General features: G+C 37.4%; 1 long non-coding RNA gene across 1 annotated transcript in view; it reads right to left on the bottom strand.

Annotated features, from left to right (window-relative positions):
* The window catches only part of LOC142600610 (uncharacterized), a 147,163-nt gene extending 133,815 nt beyond the window's left edge, over positions 1 to 13,348 (bottom strand). Inside the window, exons 1-2 of the long non-coding RNA XR_012834187.1 lie at positions 12,068 to 13,348; positions 9,109 to 9,218 (exon numbers count right to left, since the gene is read on the bottom strand). This is a non-coding gene — a long non-coding RNA (uncharacterized LOC142600610). The remainder of the gene's footprint in view (positions 1 to 9,108; positions 9,219 to 12,067) is intronic.
* Positions 13,349 to 13,692: the final 344 nt, after the last annotated feature.

Genomic DNA, 13,692 nt, shown 5'->3' with positions numbered 1-13,692 from the left:
GTAATTCTGATCCCAGAACATCTGCTTCCTGGATCCCAGCCAAGCTTATGGAGCTGGGCAACCAGCTCAGCTGAAACTGGGCTGTTTTGGACGTCAGCTCCAACAGCTTGCCAAGCACCATGGAACGGTGAAGTCGCTCATGGAGCTTAGGTGTCTCCAGGGCTAGACTGCAGTTGAGGAGGCACTCTTACAGTTTTGGACTTAAATAGCTCTTCCAAATCTCATTTTAGGTAAAAAAAGGGATCACTTCAGTGATCTATTTCTCTCTGTGGTACTGTATACTCTACAAATTTATCCTCAATTGAGAAAATTGCTTACTGGTTGTGTGCACCACAGCCTGATCCCTAAGACAAGTCTTCCGAATAGAAATGCTGTACAAATACATGAGTAGTAACTATGGAGTTATTCACTTCATTTCAGACATCTTTTAAAAAATGGTGTTTTCTTAATTCATTATCTAGGGTCTCTTTCATAACGGGAGGTGATTTGGTGACAATACGAGCTTAAGCAGCAACTTAACAAGGTCAGACCTGCCATTTAGAGAATAAAAATACTCATGAACAAAGTTTAAATTAAACAGGACACTGGCCACAGAGCAATACCTTCTCTCTGTTCTGACAACAGAAGTAGAGACAACTAGCTTAAATATCATATCCATGTTATGATAGTCAATGTCATCTTGTACCAGAAGAAACAGGATGCATGCAGAAGGATTTATTTAAAGCTAATGCACTTTAAAATACAGTGATATTACATTTTTAATTAGCATCTATAAAAGTTTTCTGCTCTGGGATTCTTACAGAGTTAAGACTTGTGCAGCAGGCCAGGTACACCAGGTAAGATTCACAAAAGAAAAAGAAAGAGAAAAAGAGAACCTCTCAAAACAGCAACAGAGTACTTTAATCTACCTTTCCCTACACTGTTTATCAGAGTAACACTAGTTCATATTGCTAAGTAAAAATATATGTGTGTCTATGTAAAGAGAGATACAGAGATGGATATTCTGTTAATTTAAAAGAAGGTTAAAGACCTTTAATCAATCTTTACATATTAAGGAGTGTTTATCGTTTCTATCATAACACCCATTCCAGTGATAACATTGCTCTCACAGAAGACCACAGTTAATCTGCTACGTCCTCAACTAACATTTCAATAACTTTAGATTTATTTAAGACCCCTTCCGGATCAATAGCCACCCCATGACCAAACCTGTGTTTCAACAGGAAAAACTTTACTGGGGGGGAAAAAAGGTCATTTCTGTTAACGCTGTAATGCTTATCAGTGATACTGAGCAGCAATCTTTTTGATGCTGACACCAAATGAGAAATCACTAATTAAATGGAAAAGTAGCATATATTTGAGGTAAGAGTCAGCTTCTGAGTGTGGAAGTTGTAGCATTTTCTCATTTTACAGGGTAAGTCTGCCCTGCTTCCTCAAATGAAGACACAGTAAGGGAAAATGTGACCTTGGAAAGATTTGCTATGTATGGCATACAAAAACTGTTATTCCCAAGACTCCACAGCCCCTGAAGTGTTTCAAAAACAGGCACAGAAGAATGAAAAACCAGACAGGTGACAATGATGGCATTAGCAAAATACCTTATGCCTCACTCAGGTATTTTATATTCAAGGCACACGTTACAACTCATATATTTCATTAAATCTACCTAATTTATACCAGAATCCATTGCCTCTTTGTATTTCAAGGGAATAGAAATACACAAGATATTGTGGACAAAACTGATATTTCTTGTGGGAATAAAATCCAAACAGAATAAGAGAGAGAGAGAGAGAGAGAGAGAGAGACTTAGGCTTAATCTTCCTTATTATTTGATAAGAAGCATTTTCTGAGTAAAGGTACAAGTCATTTGTGGTTCTGATCACTCCAGTACACTGTTCCATACCTAAGAGAAGAAAATGTTTCAAATATTTAACAAATCAGGGCTAATTATATAGAATAATTGAATCCCTAAAATAAAGCCTGAGAGACTTTATTCTTCTAACGTTACTTGCTGATGATGTGAATACCATGAGAAGAGATAAAGCTACAGACCTGTTAATACAAAGAAGACAGTAAAAAATTACTTTCAGTTTTGAGAAAAACACTAGGCTCTGGATATAAGTTAATTATTAAAGCTCAATTCCCTTTTTTTTTCCCCAAAAAAATTATTTTAATTACTGCTTTTTTATGCCAAGCGTCTGTTTTACTTAAGAGAAGAAATTACTTTCTGTTTGAAGCAATGCCTACTAGAAATAAGAGTTACTCAAGGGCAGTGTTTTATTGATAAAGCCTTTTTCTTTATAATCATCATATGTCATAACATTTCACAGGATTCATGAGGTTCATATTTTTTCAAAGGCAGAAACAACTGGAAGTTCTGATCTGGAGCTAACAAAAAACCCCAAAGCACTGTCCAGAGTTGGAGTAATTTTTAAACCCTAGATATAGTAAAAGACAGGGCTTCAAAAAAGTAGGAAAGGTTATTTGTTACCATAAGAGCTACCATTTTTAAACTGTTATGACTATTTGCATACATTTACATGCACTGAAAGCACAGCCATTCAGAACAAACAAGGTTCATTATGAAGACAAACATGCAGAGTATGACTGAGTGACAATCTACACAATGGCTGATTTAAACTTTATCGGTCTCCTCCATTCACAGACCATTTTTCTGACGAGGAGGAACAGCTACGGATGCCTTACATCTCTTTGGCCATTTTTATTTGTGATAAACCCTGGGGCTGCCTCTGTTAAGGTGAGAGAATACACTAAGCAGTCTGTTCAGTCTGTCAAAACCTCCTATATGGTCTCTGACTTCTAACAGGCAACCTTAAATGAATCTCTCTCAAGTAGTGGAATAGGTAGGAAAACTGGTTTAGCAAAAAGACATACACAGTTCCCTTAAACAGTTCAACTTTAAGGCATGTCTGCATGCATTCCTACTGCCTGTGACAATAGTAACACTTCCTTTCAGCCTAATAGGTCCTGAGCCCCATCCTTTGTCTGCTGATTAACTGCTCTATTCATTGACCAGACCACTAATTGCATGCTCCTTATAGTTACCCTACATTACTGTAAGAATTAATGAGACACAATTACAGCTCCCAGAAATCTCAGGCCTAGCCAACTGCAAAGCACTCCAACTGAATAAGAACTCCCCAAGAATAAAGAGAAAAATTCAGCCCATTGTTCACAGGAAGCAGAATGTTTTTTGTTAAAAAATTGTATTTATTTGAAGCTGTTTCATAATTAGGCCCTGGAGAAAAAAAAAAGGACAGAAGAGAGAAAGAACTTGGGAACCAGCATTCACTGAGAAATCACAGTGGATGCAAAGAGACGCGCAGACAGTTCAGATATGAGGAAAAAAAAACATAAGGGATGGAGTGCATGAAAAAAATAGTGCTATGAATAATACAAACATCTACAACCAATCGGCTGTTGAAACAGAGCACATCCCACTGTATGGGAATTGCCACTAATGCAATCTTGTATTTGACTTATATAGCTTCATTCTTGAACAATTTAAAATAAGCATATGGCATGCTTCTGCACTCATGTCTTTACTATGAGGTGGAGGAAGAGGAATTTAATTTCCCACTCCCAGAATTTAATATGCATTAGCAGTCAGTGTCATTAGCCATGACAGTCAAAATGAAGGACAGAAAATGAGTTTTTGGAAAATCAGCCATATTGAAAACTGCACGCACATTTAATCTGTGTAATCAACAGCCACAGCTATTCAAAGTCTTAGTGACTACAATCACTACCTATTAGCCTGTAAGTAGTTCAAAAGCTATTATTCTCGCTTGAACAATTTTCCAATACACAAGAGACAGCATTAAGTTAATGAAGTTAATATGCAAAGTCAATATTCTTTGTTATGAAGTCATCTTCCATTGGTTCATCTTCAACATATTTTCACCATATAAATTTGATTTAAATTATATGTATAGTTTGACAAAGCCACTGGTACTTAAAATAGAGCTTGAAATGCAGCACTATACTTTATAGTTCCAGTAACCATTTTACAGGGTACAATTTATAGCAGCCACTGAGACCCCAAACTAAGAATGTCATAGACTGGCACTGCTACATTCCAGAATCAACATCTTTGGACAGAGACAACATTTTTTGTATGACTCTACAGGGATTCTCAATAATTGCACCTAACTGCGGTAATAGTTTAAATTCATGGAAAATGGATGTTCTTCTGATACTATCACTCACTGATATCACAGCAGAACGCTTTCCCGCATGAAGCAGATACCACCATGTGGTGCTGAATCCCAAGCAGGAAACAAGGCACGAATATGGATCAGAGACCTTTGTGTTCAGTGTATAATAAGTCCAATATCCCTGTCATAGAACAGCAATCATTAACTCAGGGATCTTTTGTTAAATGGCCCCTGTGGCTGGACTGGTAACAGCAGGGATTGAATTTGCAATTTCTGTATCTCAAAATATCTCCCTTTTATGATTATGATCGCATCCAATGCCATAGTTATATCTCTACTTACCATCCTCAAGACTAGATTCATCTGCCAGGGAGACTGCAAGCCTACAAATTCATGCATTTCTGAAGTAAGTCTCTAGGACTTGAAGTGAAAATACCAATTTCTATTAACCTTGCCTGATTAATCAACCTCAGTGCAGGACCACAGATCTTACATATGCAGCTTTGGCTCTGGCAGTATTATTTGAAATGGGCTTTCCACAGCTCTTGAAAAAACCTTTGAGGAAAAAGGAAAACTTTGTCTCAAATAAAACGTCACCTAGCTCATTCAGGCTATTCCTTTTTCAAGCCCAAAAATAGAACAAGTCCAAATTCCTTCAGAGTATAATGTGAAATTATTTCTGCTAGTGCAAATAATGTATTCTTGTATCTGGTCCAGCCTTCATTTCTGATGTTATGAAATAACTTGAACAAATACAAAATGTGCATATTCTTGAGGCTAGCTGTAATTTCTAGTGAGGGTCTCTCTCTGCATAAGAGAAAAGAAAGTCCTTCCTGAAGACAAACACTAAGAGACCACTCTTTAAGTCATCACTTCCAACTAAGGTGTAACATCAAAATGAAAGATAGTTAAAGATGCATACAGGAACAGCATCTCAAGAGACAAGGGAAGGTTTCAAGTCATAATCTGAGTTCACTCACACCATTTCTTCTCTCCTTTCTCACTACCATTTTCTTTAGAACCACTTGTCATTTATGGTGCTGCATGTAGGATCAGCAAAGGACAATCCTGATCCATCAAGTGCTTCCACATGTTTATTTTTTTTTCTGGAAGTTATTCACCCAAGGAAGCTTCCACTTTTGTACTTCTCAAATCCTTTAGTTTGTGTATTGCACATCACAAGCTTCACTGCTAGGGAGTCTCCTTCCTTCCTTTTCATTGGCATATCTGCATCCAGCTTCCTTTCTTCCTGCAAGTAGTTCAGTTAAACAATGGTTATGCCTACAACATCTCCTAAGTGTAGCCCCAAAACTACCTTCAAGATCAGAACCACCAACAGGACAGGTGCTAAACATGAAAATTCATGCATTGCCAGGCATTATTCATGTAACTTGCAGCTGTAAGACAACCCTACAGACAGAAGATGAACAGGAGACAGAGATCACACCACTATTCTTAGAGTTGCTCTAGAGGTTGTTCTTCAGAGCAGTGTAAGCATAAGCTATGATATATCATCTCTGTGTGCAGTGATAAACTTGCATATGAGTCCCTACAGGATGAGGCCTACAATTGATTTACACTAGAAAGGTTAATATAGAAATTACACTAACAAGACTCCTCTTCCCAAGCAACTTATACCTATCCCTCAAGAGAAGTAAAATGTACAGGTAAAAGAACTTCTTACACAGCTTCTGCACTAGGGTTTTTGCTGGCATAGCTATGTCAGCAAAAAATTCATATCCTTCTCTGACAGGCCTTCTTGATAACACTTTTAAGTGCAAACCAGGTGTCAGTATTTCAGTTATGACAGAAAAAGAGTTCTGCACTAGTCATGAGCTGACTATGTAGCCTTTCATGACCTGGAAAAGCCCTTGCTTCCAAGGAGGTCAAATCCCATGATCATGTTTTCCACCAGCATAATCTCTCACGAGCACTGGTATTACAGTACTAATATGGTACTGTATTAACATATAGAGAGTAGGTGAAAATATCATGTCAGTCAACAAGTCACTTATATTCCCATCTAAAAAATGTTTATTTACACTACATTAAAGTCACAAAAATATCCAGTGCATGGGAGGCACCAACAGTTCTATGTGAAAATATGCTGTGATTTTTAGATTAGACTAAAAATAATTTTAAATCTATTAATCTCTGGGCATTTCAGTTGGTTGCATTTGGCATTCAGAAATATTTAGATGATTCTAAGAAGAGATTCCCAGATTGAGTTCCCAGATGCATCTGATCATGAAACAAGATGACCAAGTACAAATATCTTTCATTTTAATCAGCATTGTTAGTTAGAAAGTTAACAATACTGGTTTAAGAGCAGGTAGATAGTTTTTAAATACAAGGTTCATAATTAAATACATAGACGTAGCATATGGCATTACACAGCAACCCCACAGCTGAAGAGAAGATTGGAAGAAGCGATGCTGCCACAGGCAGAGTTGCAAAGTATCCCTCAAGGATCACCAACATTGTACCTGTTCCTAGCCTAGTTTACCATATTCTCATCATCTCCAGTTCCGTTGCTCTCTGATCCTATGCGATTATTTATGGAATATGTTTAGGCCTTGCAAAAGATAAGGCCCTCTGAAAGCACCCCTCACTGAGGTGGAGTGCAAGGGCCATGGTCCACCTGGGCCGTTCCTCAGTACAAGCGATGATGCCCTGTGATAAAAATCAGCATGAATAAAACAAAGTGTTTCTAACCACTTATACATGCAACACTCATGGCCATTGATTAGCCACGCAGCATGAATCCCTGAGCTACAAGAAACAGTCAATCACATTAATTAATGAATTAATGTTCCTTTATTGAATATACAGAAAGAAAACAAGTTTCACAAGCAAAAAGCAGTCTGTGACATCTAAGCACTTAAATCACTATTGCAAACTGTATCCTACTCCTAAAACTTTCTTTTTTCCAGTATTTTAGCATTTTTCAAAATCCACCAAGATTACTCATAGCCTGAACTGTGGCAAAACTGGGATTGTATGAAAACTGTTCACATACCACTAGCTGAGAAAAACCTGGTATTAGCCTAGAAACCAATTTACTCTCATAAATCAGCTTTATTCTTGCAAACAACACTGAAGGGAAACAATTTTGCAATGAGACAACAGCAACACAGAGCACATAACCCCTTTCATCCTCACCTTATTCACTTATTCACCTTCCAACATTCTTTCTTCCATTCATTTAGCTCCACCATCCAAAAATCCTATCACCCTGGACACCAGTCCTTGAGAGGGCAATTTCCTCTTTCCTATGTGGCTGGTGGCTATGTACCCTCAGTATCGTGTGCTCTTAAGCTTTCTCTCTCAAAGTTCATAAGCCGCACAGATAAGACAACATTGTCATCCCACTCAGGGGCTGGAAACCACTCCCCGCATTCCCCTTCCCCTGGTATAACTTTGCTCACCTTTTAAAAAAGGAGCATGATACAATACCAACAGTGTTGAAACAATCAGGACCCCCTACCTCCACTCCTTTGCCCTTTCCCTGCTCTTCCTAGGCCTAGAAGCTTTTTCTTTCCTTCACTGTCCCCCCTGGAGCAGCTACTAACACTTGTCTAGGTCATCATTTGGGCAGCAGGAGAAGCCAATATCTGTAGGTTATTTGCTTCCTTCCAGGCACTTTGTCTACCAGGACACAGGGCAAGGGATCCCTGTTGCCAACAACCACTGTGGTCCCAAGGAAAACTTGGTTCATGATCACATGAAAAAAGATGCACTGTGAGAGACGGATGGTAGATTTTACAGAGCACTCTGACACCACAGTCCTTGTTTACGGCTGTTTTCATTCATTTCTACTTCTGCTACACTTTAAGGAAAATTGTACTGTGGAAGTTAAAAGCCTAGCATGGGAAGAAAGCGTTACACTTTCATTGTGCACTTCAGTTACAGATAACCTGTGTAGTGAACTAAAGAACGGAGAAGTCAGATCGTACACAGCCAGAGGAAAGATTGATTTATGCCCTGATTTACTACTACTAGTTTCAGAAGAGCAACCAGCAGAGTCATTTCAGTGACAAAAGCATTAGACTAACAGAAGGTTTTGCATTATTTAACTATCTGTGGCATGTACCCCCTAGCCCTACCCTTTTTGTCAGTCAAAAAAAGTAAAATTTTACTAATATGCAACTGGCATATTTGGCACACATTGGCCAAAAAACAGACTGAGTGGACAAAATAGTTAAATCCCTGTTGATTTTGAGCCTTAATGATTCCTTTTATAGCATCTTTACATGGAGGCTAGCTCTGTTAACACCAAAGGTCTCATGTTTCATACATGCCAACGTGAGAGGGAAGCTAGTCACTGGAAATTAAGTGTGCTAGTGCCTTTATTAGGTACACAAAGTGTAAGAGTGGAAAGAGCTGAAAAGGAACAGACAGTCCAAAGAAATACAGGATAAGACCACGAAGAAACATATCCCAAAACAGAAGCATAATGAAGCATCCAAATTGCCAATTAACAGTAAATAGCCAACGAGGAACATGTATGGAAGAATGCAGGGATGTGTGGAGAATTAAGAGGCTATATTGCAAGTAAGCCTTATTCATGGAGAATACCAAGGTATTTAAGCTCCTAAATCCTACTTTAGAACTTAAACTCCCACTCAGATCTACAGGAAATTAGTCACCTCCACAACTCTTAGGATTCGGGCTCAAGGATCGCTACCATAAGGCATCAGTGTACATGCCTCTCTGGGGCCTGTCTCACTGTATTAGGCAACTAGAAGAATATGAAGAAACTCTTGATGCACCAGTGACTCAGAACAAAAATCCCACTCTACCATAAATATATTTAATGTTCTACACATAGGAAGATTTAATGAGACTCAGTAAAAGCATCAGAAGAGCAGTTGTATCATAGAAATGCAGATATGGGGGAAGGGAAGTTACAGGCTTATCCTGAACCTACCTACAGGTTCAGAAATTTCCTCTGTAAAGCTGCCAGCCTTTCTTCACACACAATTATCATGTACCACTTGTATTAGTGTAGAATCTACAAGCTCAGGTCATGGATCAGTCCTACATAGATGCAAAGAAAAAAAGAATATGCCAATAGATCTGATCAAAGTCATGCAAACCAAATATTAGCCATAACACTTTTTTTTTTTTATTTTATTGCGTTAGAGTAAATCTAATTACTATCATCCATTGTCGAATTATCATAAAAACATTCTTCATATTACAGTTGAACAGGCTTAGAAAGGAGAAATATGCAATGAACCACAAGGAGGAATACAGATTGTTACAGTATTACATATACTCGAGGTAGGCACGAAAAACACCTTCTTTGCATGCAGTGGTTTTTTTATATAGATAGCTAGATAAAATGCATTCCATGTAAATGACTTACAAAAACTGAAGAAACTCCAGAAATTAAAATCTTGGAGAGCTTTCTGTTATAAACATGAGAATATGTTTGTATATCATTTATAACACATATTTTCCAGAAATAATTTACCCTTCCACTCAGAAACCTTGTGTAAAGATACTTCACTGTTACCACACACAAAAAACCAAAATAACTTATGAGAAAGCAACAAAGGAAATTTGCATCTTTCAGGCAACCTGAGACTAATATCTTCACACGGTAAACTATATTTTAATTAAGATATTCTCAGCAATACATGTGTTTATACTTTTTTTTTCCTTCACACTTGAATTTGATTTCATTTATGTCACGATCTACCTTGCAAGTTTAAGGCATGTATCATTTATTCACAACCTCTACTTTCTTTCACACCCCCTCAGTAACAGATGACCAGGCTAAAGAAAAATCAAGCGGTTCGTCTGGTAACAGTGTCAAAACAAACCATAGACACTGTATTGCTGTTGGCTGAAGTCATAATTAAAAAAATACAACCCAAAAGCAGTGCTCGCTTTACTTTACCTTTTTATAGAATAAACTCTCATAATTAAACTTTCCACTTTTCCAAGTAGCTGACTATGTATTCCTGCACAGCAGGAGGTTTTGACAGACATATTGTCTTGGACAATAAACAAAGCAGAAATCCCTGACTAGAATTTACGGCTAAATTTATCCATGCATATTGTTAGTAAAATTTGCATATCTGTCTTTCAACATTAAGAAAAAATAAAAGTTGAAATTCAATGAATTTGGGCACTGCACTGCTTTGCAAGAAAAAAAATGAGATTGAAGTTATAATTTCCATACTTACTGAGGCCGTATGTCAAAAGAAATCTGCAAAAAAAAATCATGGTGCTGCTTTGATGAGATTTGAAAGATGATAGCATACTAATAGTAAAGGAGCTTCTCCTTAACAAAGATGGCTTAAACAGTACCTATAAAAGACTGCTGAAGGGCCAGTGAATTCTAGAAAACATTTTCAGCATCTCTTATCTCTCTGTCCTTCAACCTCAAAATACATAGAAGCAGTTAACATGTTTTGAAGGAGTATCACCCACCTTTTCTGCTCAGTGTTGACTTTCCCCATGAAACATTAACAGATCAGTCAGCATTGGCTTCTTACAATTAAAGATGGTGAAAACTTTCACTGGTACTTTTCACTGATTTTTTTGTCACAGCGTTGCATCACCACTAACCCTCCAAAGCCACAAGCCATCCGTAGCAAATATTCACCTTTTTTGACTTTTGTGTCTCTTTTCGCAGCATCCTGGACACCTTGATGTCTTAGGAATTAAGTTATTTCACCTGGGTCTGCCTATCCACAAAATCAGGCATTGGAATGCAGTTGTGCCAGCATGAAACATTTTAGATCAGCACAAATACTTCCACACTGAAGAGAGAAAGCCATACCACTTTGAGGTACTTTTCCAGTATAAATGTTGGATGTATTCCAGGGATTATGCTGTTGGTTGGGGTTTTTTTCATTATTATTATTATTGCTTTTTAAAAACTGAAGTAATGAATTTTCATCAGTAAAGCTCTCTTATTAAATTATGAAAATGCTCACACTACCACAGTGTGTACTTTATGGCTTTCCATACTTGCATTGCTCTGAGCACGATTTCAAGGCACCTGTAACCTACACTTAGGTCTATTAGAGTTTGGCTACTCCTCCACTGGAGGATGGAGAAGGAATAAATGGCATTCTGGCAAAAGTGAAGAACTTGGTCATCACTTGAAGACTTTACCTACAGTTGACTGTGCAGGTAAGTGGCACACTACTACTTTTCTTAGGTTTCAGATGAAACAAACACAACCATTAACACTGAAACAAGATTTCTAACACCCCAGTGAGATGCACAGATCAGTTCACACCTCTCAGAGGACTTCTAGCATGCCCTGTAGACTTGGGCAGGAGATCTCTGAATCACACTCCTGAATTTTTCCTGAAAATACAACCTCAAGTTGTTTTTTTTTCTAACAAACAAATCATGCTGTGAGAGAAGTGCACTACAACCCCCACCTCTAGTATTCCAGCTGTGTCTATAAACAGCTTCGTATCACCACTCTATAGAATAGTATGGTTCCCTACAGCATAAACCCTTGTGAGATTCAAGCGTTGCACTGTTACATCAGATTTTTTTTGTAAAATGCTGAATTCAGATATTGTGTGACAGAGATAGCTGAGGAAGTGGAGGAGTAATTTTATTCTGCACAAGTGCAATGAAAACTAGGTAAATCATCTCAGTGATACAGAGCATTCACCTGCAAGTCAACAATGAGCTATCTGCACTTTGGCCCAGCAAACAAAAAAAATACAAAAAATATGACTTCCAGTGAGGTAACCATGAGATGCTGAGAGCTCACTGGGATGTCTTGATGACATTGAAGTCAATGGGAGTCAAGGCCCACAATACAAACTGCTGAGTAGGAAACCAAGACAGCAGTTAAACATTTCAGAATCAGGCACTGAAATTAATGAGTTAAAGATTAATTCACTCACAGACTGTGTGTACATGGTCACCTCATGGGGCCATCACCAGGAAGACAAGAGATCTTCTTAGAAGAACTGCCTCTACCTGAGGCTAATTAACAGATATGCTGACTGTAAATAAAAGCAGGAGGTGGTAAACAGAAAAGAATAGGAAGTCTGATGGGGCTCCCAACTGATGCTGTGTGTCAATAAACGTCACTTGAAACTTAGATGCTGCTTTTGTACTCTCTCAAGGAAATCATTATTATCACATTATTCTGCAACACAGTCTAACCTAATCTCCATGCATCATACTAGAGAAGGTATTTTTTATCAACTCTACATTTGTTAATTACAAAACCAAGCATATTGAAGTTATTTTGGTTTACATACAGGATGAAGCAGCTTCTTTAGAAGTGCAAATTATGATATTCAGCTTTACTACCCATAAAACTAACAACTATTTCTTATACCCCAATCCAAATTAGTGACCCTTGTAAAAATAGTTCCAAAACCACCAGTGAGATAGCACAAACAGCTATATAAAACAGACAAGAGACTGATACATACAACAGTAATTGGGCTTTTTAAGAACAGAAACACTTTTTCAATTTACCCTCATCATTTCTTAAATCTGTAGAAGATATATCCTTTAACTCTCTGGGTTTTGGCATGAGATTCTTTGTATGCGTTTTATCATAGCATTTTCCTTCACTGTCTCTTTCATAAATTTTCTGCCAATAAAGGGTAAGAAAAACAGTTTTGATAGTACTGAACATTGAAAAGATGGTGATGTTCATTGTCCATTCTCTGTGCCCCCCAAAAGTTAACTACCATTGCAAGCTGGATTTTATTTGTTGTTTCCTAATCCCCTCTCCCATTTAAAGACTGATTCGACAAACCATTTCCTAAACAAGCAGACACTTTAAAGTAACCAGGATCACTGACATGAGGATAGACTATTTTGCATGAGAAAGTTTTGCAGGATGTAATCTTCTCTTTTCCTTGAAATTTAAGTAGTTACTACCTACTACTTAAATGAAAGAAATTTAATAGTCTCAGTCCAATTACTTGTGAACACATGTTTATTTCGCACCCAATTACTTCCCACAACTCTTCCAGTTTCAAAAGAGTGGACAGATTTGGCAACTCTACTTGCTTCTCACTTCTTGACACTATCATTAAGATTCAGATTAAGGCATACAAATGATGTGAGAGAGGTTGCGCTATTCTTGACACACTTTAGAGACAGGATTACAATCTCTCCTTTCACTTCACAAATTTTCTAAGTTCATTTTAAAAGAATTTACATATTTTTACTGCATTTTTAGGAAAACACGGACATAATTTTTTTTACTTTTTTCAACTCATGAATTCTAATGTACTAAAATTTCTTCCTTATACAATAATTACTTAAAGTAAAGCTAATTGACTGTGTAGCACTATGCTTCAAAAAGTATTTGGATTCTACACATGAACAGCTGTAAAGTGGTACCACAGGCGTTCATTCTTACACTTCAACATTGTGCTTTCCTTTCTCTGACCTTTTTCCTGCCACAATTTTGGTACTAGAATGATGAATCTCTTTCTCAACAATACTCAAACTATTTCAAATGTTGTATGGCTATTACCTTTTCTTGCAAATATTTATTTAA

Source organism: Balearica regulorum, chromosome 2, assembly GCF_011004875.1.
Source record: "Balearica regulorum gibbericeps isolate bBalReg1 chromosome 2, bBalReg1.pri, whole genome shotgun sequence".
NCBI classification, from domain to species: domain Eukaryota; kingdom Metazoa; phylum Chordata; class Aves; order Gruiformes; family Gruidae; genus Balearica; species Balearica regulorum.
Note: the sequence above shows the minus strand (reverse complement) of the source record. Positions and strands in the feature narration are given on the sequence as shown.